We start from the raw sequence: 6,853 nt of genomic DNA, 5'->3' as shown, positions 1-6,853 counted from the left end.
AGCAGCATATTGCTAATGCAGCATACTAGAATTTTTGCATCAGGGAAGCAGCCTCAGGGCTGGAATGAAGTGCCATCTTGCATGTCTTTCAGCTCTGAAGGTGAGTTCCTCTGGTAACTAGAAGTTTTAACGGCTTCATTTTGCACTGATTGAGGTTTTTATCCCACAGTAGGGTTGCCAGGCGTCTAGTTTTTGACTGAAACACCCAGTTTTGAAAAGGGACCTTGGCAACGCCATTAAAAGTTCAGTTGGTGGTGCAAAGGGGGCCTGGAACTTAAGATAGGCCACCTACCTACCCTGACTCGATGTGGCTGCTGGAAGCAGCTGCCAGGGGTCTGCAGCCTAGGCAGAGGAACAGTCAGGGAAGGCTCCAAGCTCTGCCTTCACCTGAGTGCTGGCTCTGCAGCTCCCATTGGCTGGGAACTGCAACCAATGGAAGCTGCAGGGGCAGTGCCTACAGGTGTGAGGGTAGCATGTGAAGCCTCCCTAGCTACCCATGCACCTAGGGGCCTCAGAGACATGGCTGACAATTCCTGGGAACCACGGTAAGTGCTGCTGGGACCCTGCAACCCTCTTACGCCCCAGCCCTCTGTCCCAGCCTGGAGTCCTCTCCTGCACCCCAAATTCCCCACCTCACCCCTCCACACTCCTAGCCAGAGCCCACACACTTTGGCCCCGGCCTGGAGTCCCTTCCTGAATCCCAAACACCTCATCTCTGGCCCCATCCCAGAGGCCACACCCCAAGCCCAGAGTCCACATTCCCCAAAACCCAACTGCCTGCCCCAGCCGTCTCCTGCACCCCAAATCTCTCAACCCAGGCCCAATCCAGAGCCTACATCTTTAGCCAGAGCCCTCACTCCCCCCCACCTCTTAACCGCATGCTTCAGCCCAACGCAAGTGAGTGAGAGTGGGGGAGCAGACCCACTGACAGGAGGTAAGGGGGGCAATTGCCCAGGGGCCTGAGTGATTAAAAGGGCCCAGGGTCCTCTGGCTGCTGCTTCAGTAGTGGCAGCTGAGAGAGCTGGGCCCTCTTACGTTACCGGGACGGACTGTAGGGCTCCTAGGTGCATGCTCCCGAGTCCCAGTGCCTGCAGGGGACTGCAGAGTGGCTCTGCGGGGCTGGTGGTGCACCTCGCCGGGCAGTGCTGGGGCAGGAGTGGGTCTGGGCAGCCAGAGGGTGAGTTGGGACAGCAACCCCCCAGCTGCACTGGGAAAGCAGAGCCAGGGGGAGGAGACATCCTGGCTGGGGCAGCAATCGCTGCAACTTTGTAACCACGTGTGTGGGGAGGGGAGAGCCAGGCTTGGAGTGGAGAGAGTGGGGCAGAGCTGGGCACAGGACTGCTGGGGGGCAGAACTTGGCTGGGGATCATTAGGGGACAGAGCTGTACGGGAGGCAGCTGGTGGGGCAGAAGATGAAGGAGGATGGGGGGGATGCACCTCCAGGCAGGTGGGGGATGTGGCTGCGACTGACCAAGGAGTCCTCTGATTGTGGGGTAGCCCTCGGGGTTTGTACCAGTGAGCGGGGGGTGGCTTGTGGCTGCGTCTGAGGGAGGGGAACAGGGAGCCCATTGACTGTGCTGTCCCGGGGCCTGGAATTCCTGTTGGTGGACCTATGGGGGAAAGGGACGGGGGGAGGGGCCCCAGAGAAGGGGCAGGACGTCAGGCAATGGGCAGGGCAGTGGGTGGGCAAGGGTGTTTGAAAGTTGGCAACCCTAATCCCACATGAAAATTAAAACTTTTAATGTTTCAAAAACAACCACGAGGTCTTCAGCCTTTTGGAGTCTGTGCGCTCATCCCAAAGCTGCTGGAAGTGACAGAAGCCGAGAGAGAGGAAACCCCAAGGATACACACAGTATGTTGACGGGGACAGTACCGTAAACAGTAATTACTAGCTGAAATGTTCTTTCTTTCAGAATGCTGGTTGGTTTTTTTCCCGTTTACAGCTCTCTTATTCCGGGTAAAGATATCACCTCATCAACTTTTTTAAAAGTTTTTTCCTCCTGCTTCTGCTTTTTTTCTAAAAAATGTTTGAAATATAAGGAATATCATGGTAACCATGGTACCCTCATGACATCATGGTTACCATGAGAACAAAGCTGGGATAGTGTCATCAGACTTCCTTCCCCCAGCTATGTGATGTGCTTTATATTTAATAGAGATGGCCAAACCCCTCGGAAAGCAGCCCTGCTTCATTTCATCGGTAAAGTCAGGAACCTCTTTGTAGCTCACAAAGGTAAACTCCCCTCGGTTGCTTCTTTCCATTTTATCACAATTAGTTGAGGACTAGCCATAAGGCACCACCTCTATTACAAATTATGTTGTGAAATACCCAAGTGAGGGAGACAGCCATGTTGTAACCGAGTCCCCTGAGACACCTGAGGATGTCATACAGATGGGAGCCACTTGGCAGCATAGGTTCTGACACCGTTTGTAAAATGAGGGTTGGGTGGGCACTTGCCAGGCAAATCCTGTTTAAATTATACTTTAAAAGCAGTTTGACTAACACAGCTTCCTCACCAACAAGCATGGTTTCTCTGAACCAAAGGCCTCCTCCTGCAGTGAGCACTGCACAGGCTCCATTGGTGGGAAGGGAGCTCTATGGGAATACAGAGACCCACCTGCACAGACGACATTGCAGGATCAGCGCCTCTGTGCAGCAGTGGATGCTGAGACCTGAGACTAGTGGGTCAGAACCTGCACATGATTAATCTTGAAGTTTGTTTTATAGCACTTTGTGTTCAAAATAAAAAGCTGGTGGGAGGAAAGAGGAAGACATTCCATGTGGTCTGGTGGCTGTGAATGCCAAAGTGACACACTCTCCGGAGTACACAAATACTGCTGGGCAAATGCAGTTGTCACCAGAATTGTGGCTTTTATTGTACCTTTAGTTTAAGTAATATCCAAAAGCAATTGCCAGCTATTTCAATAGCAAAGGATTTCCTTTATTACAACAGCCAGATATGAGTCATTATACACTTCAATGAGCAAACTGTACATTCCCAACCACTATTTTAAATAGCTTTTCCCCCTTCCAATCCTACAAAGTTTAAGTAAGTCCTCCTGCAACACAACCCTTTAATTTTATATTTAATCCAAAGAAAATATGATCAACTGGGTGTTAATACTCAAGCATAGAGTAACTGAATGGATGTATATTGCATTTAAAAGGGAATAAGCTTTTTCAGAGCCAGCAGAAAAATGAAACATTTACAAAATTTAAAAAGCCCACATTCATAAGTGGTGTGTTTTAAGTTTCACCCATGCACTTTTAAGACCTGGGGTTATCTTCATACCTTGTCTCTGTAGCTTTCTTGGTATTTATATGCATCGTCTGAAAACCTGTAATTTCTCTTACAAATTCAGTTTGTTTTGCCTTATACAATCTACAATGGGTATCTCTCCCTTTCTTAATCTTGGCATAGATGCCAGTATAAGAAAGGCAGTGCAGAAAAGGAAGACAGGCCAGCTCCTCAACTAGTAAAGTTTGTTGAAACTATTCTGAGTTACATCTGCAGAGGTGAGCAGCAGGAGCCAGGGAGCAACAAAACCGGCCAGGCTGGCAGGACTCAGGAGGTGCTGCCTGGAGATCAGGACCTGGGGCTGGCAGAGCTGGTGGAAGGTCAAGAGTGGGGCTGGCCCTTGGGTACAGGGAAAGGGTATGTCTACACTACCCTCCTAGTTCGAACTAGGGTGGTAATGTAGTCAACCGGAGTTGCAAATGAAGCCGGGGATTTGAATTTCCTGGGCTTCATTTGCCATTTTTAATGGCAACACGCGGCTACACGCGGCATGGACTAGCTAGGTTGGATTAGGCTTCCCATTCCGAACTAGCTGTACGCCTCGTGGAACGTGTGTAGCCGCACGGCACGGGGTCCGAACTAGCCGGCATTTAAAAATGGCGCCGGCCGGCATCATGCAAATGAAGCCCGGGAAATTCAAATCCCAGGCTTCATTTGCAACTCCGAATGACTACATTACCACCCTAGTTCGAACTAGGGGGGTAGTGTAGACATACCCAAACAGAGTACAAAAGAAGAGGTTACGTACCTCGTAACTGTAGTTCTTCGAGATGTGTTGCTCATGTCCATTCTGATTAGGTGTACGCGCGCCGTGTGCACGGATTCCAGAGCTTTTTTCCCTTAGCAGTATCCATAGGGCCAGCAGAGAGCCCCCTGGAGTGGTGCCGGTATACCGGTGCACATATACCCCTGCTGCCCCCTCCACTCCCTCAGTTCCTTCTTGCCGGCTCCTTCCGACACGGGGAGGCGGGTGGGATTCAGAATGGACATGGGCAACAGATCTTGAAGAACTACAGTTACGAGGTAAGTAACCTCTTCTTTGAGTGCTTGCTCATGTCCATTCTGATTAGGTGAATCCCTAGCCATATCTCCCCCCTGGAGGCGGGGTCGGAAGGTGACTAACTACCTAATTATCCTTCCGCAGATCTCAGAACTGCCCTCCCAACGGCAGCATCCTCCATGGCCAGTTGCGTAATCACATAATGTTCCGCAAAGGTATGCACTGACGACCAAGTCGCTGCCCTGCAGATTTCCAAGATCGGCACATGAGCTAGGAATGCTGCTGAAATCGCCTGAGCTCCCGTGGAATGGGCCGTTATGCACGGCAGTGACCTACCCGCAACCTCGTAGCATAGATGAATGCAGGCAGTAATGCATAGACGAATGCAGGAACACTGGTACTCTGCTCTCCGGCATACCTTCAAAATGAAGGCTTAGTCTGGTGGCCGAGTGACGGCCCTGCGCCTCTCTTGGAGTCCGACCGAGGACCTCTACGCCTACCCCTAAAGAGGTCGGGGCGGCTATTGTTGCGGCTGCTCCTATGGACCGTATCAGTGCTTTGCCCATGCTGAAAGGGTCTGGGATAGCTTCTAGCCTGGAGGGAACGCCTCTGTGGGGCCGGGGTGTGTCTCCCTAGCGACTTCAGTGTCACTCTCGAGTCCTTCAAGCTATGAGGCTTGGAGTCAGTCTGCTCTGAAAACAGGCCTGAACCCTCGAAAGGTAGGTCCTGGATAGTGGTCTGCACCTCGGACGGGATGCTGGACACTTGTAGCCATGCACTACGCCTCATGACCACCCCAGTAGCCATAGTGCACACAGCTGAATTGTCTGCATCCAGAGCTACCTGGAGGGACATACGCGCCACTGCCTTGCCCTCCTCCGTCATGGCCCCGAACTCTTGTCGGGATTCAGGGGCAAGCCGGCTGCCAAATTTTTGCATTGACGCCCACGTGTTAAAGGCATAACGCCCCAGCATCACTTGCTGGTTCGCTATATGTAGCTGAAGGCCCCCCGTGGCATAGGCCTTCCGGCCAAGCAGGTCCAATTTCTTGGGCTCTTTCACCTTTGGGATGGGGCCCGGAGGCCCTTGATGCTCCTTCTGCCCTGTGGCCTGCACTACTATCGACCCCGGGGCTGGATGGTTGAAAGGATGCTCATGCCCCGCTTGAGGCACGTAGTACCGCCTCTCCACACCTTTCTGGGTCATCGCAATGGAGGCCGGTGTCTGCCACAGGGTCTTTGACAGCTTGTCGACTGTTTTATTCAGTGGGAGCGCCACTCGCCCAGGGCCCGCTGCCGTCAGAATGTCCACCATAGGATCTTGGTCCTCATGGACCTTCTCGTGCTGGGTCGCTAGGTTAACCGCCAACCTTCAGAGCAGCTCCTGGTGTGCCCTTGCGTCCATTGAAGGGGGCTGAGGTGTGGAGTCCGCCAGAGCCTCGTCCGGCGATGACGATGAGGACTTTCTCGGAGGGACTACCTCCTCCCCACCAAGCTGCACCTCTGGTTCCCCTCCAGCCAAAATGCCCATCTGGGCCGAGCCCGGCTGGACCGTGGCCTCCTGCCCTTGGGCAATTATCTGAGGCCTAGGCATTGTCGCCATGGGCAGGCTTTCTTTGGGCGGAGGGGCTCTTAATGGAGTGGCTGATGGGGCGCTACTTCTTCAGGACGACCCAGCCACCGACACCGTAGGAGGGGGCCCCTGGGCCTGGTGGTAAGCCCAGGGCGACCAGAATGGCCACTGAGGTTGTCACCGATTCAGCCTCGGACTCCGATGAATAGTCGGATGCCGACGAGGGAGGAGCCGATGATGCTTGCACCCTTTGCTGCGCCGCCATGGCTGACGGCTTGCCCCTGTATCCACACGTGGTGCCAGAGGGGGCATAAGTGAAGGCACTTGCTGTGGCGGTACTGTGCCCAGCTGCATTTGGTAGGCCATTTGCTGCTGCACCGCAGTCTGTTGCGATCCCGGTGCTCTCAGGGCGTGAGCTGGGATTGGTGCGGGGAGAGGCAGCAGAGTCGGTGACGTGCGGGGCACCGGCTGTGGTGCCATAACCAGCACGTAATACGGTGCGGGGCCCTGCACCGCCCACGGGCCCAGCTGCGGTGCTGGCCCCTGCACTAGTGCCGTATAAGCCATTGGGTGCCCCGGTACCGGGGCCGTCGGTGCTGCAAATGCACTTGCTCCCAGTCCACTGCCGCTGCTGCTGAACAGTGGACCGGGGTCGAGGCCAGTGTCTGTCCTGGCTCCAGTGCCAGTGCTCTTGCTGGCACCGGTAATTGTTGCTGGTGCTGGGCCGAGGCCTGAACCTCACCCTGGGTATGTCTACACTACCCTCCTATTTCGAAATAGGAGGGTAATGTAGGCATACCGCACTTGCAAATGAAGCCCGGGATTTGAATTTCCCGGGCTTCATTTGCATAAGCCGGGCGCCGCCATTTTTAAATCCCGGCTGATTCGAACCCCGTGCCGCACGGCTACACGCGGCACGAACTAGGTAGTTCGAACTAGGCTTCCTAGTTCGAACTACCGTTACTCCTCGTGGAATGAGGAG

At 53.8% G+C, this 6,853-nt stretch overlaps 1 long non-coding RNA gene across 1 annotated transcript; it reads left to right on the top strand.

The window, feature by feature from the left end:
• Nucleotides 1-2,109: 2,109 nt before the first annotated feature.
• LOC142829011 (uncharacterized) lies at nucleotides 2,110-4,743 on the top strand. The gene is made up of 2 exons (XR_012903225.1): nucleotides 2,110-2,233; nucleotides 4,444-4,743. It is a non-coding gene; the product is annotated as an uncharacterized LOC142829011 (long non-coding RNA).
• The last annotated feature ends 2,110 nt before the right edge of the window (nucleotides 4,744-6,853 follow it).

Source organism: Pelodiscus sinensis, chromosome 4 (assembly GCF_049634645.1).
Source record: "Pelodiscus sinensis isolate JC-2024 chromosome 4, ASM4963464v1, whole genome shotgun sequence".
Classification (NCBI taxonomy): domain Eukaryota; kingdom Metazoa; phylum Chordata; order Testudines; family Trionychidae; genus Pelodiscus; species Pelodiscus sinensis.
Note: the sequence above shows the minus strand (reverse complement) of the source record. Positions and strands in the feature narration are given on the sequence as shown.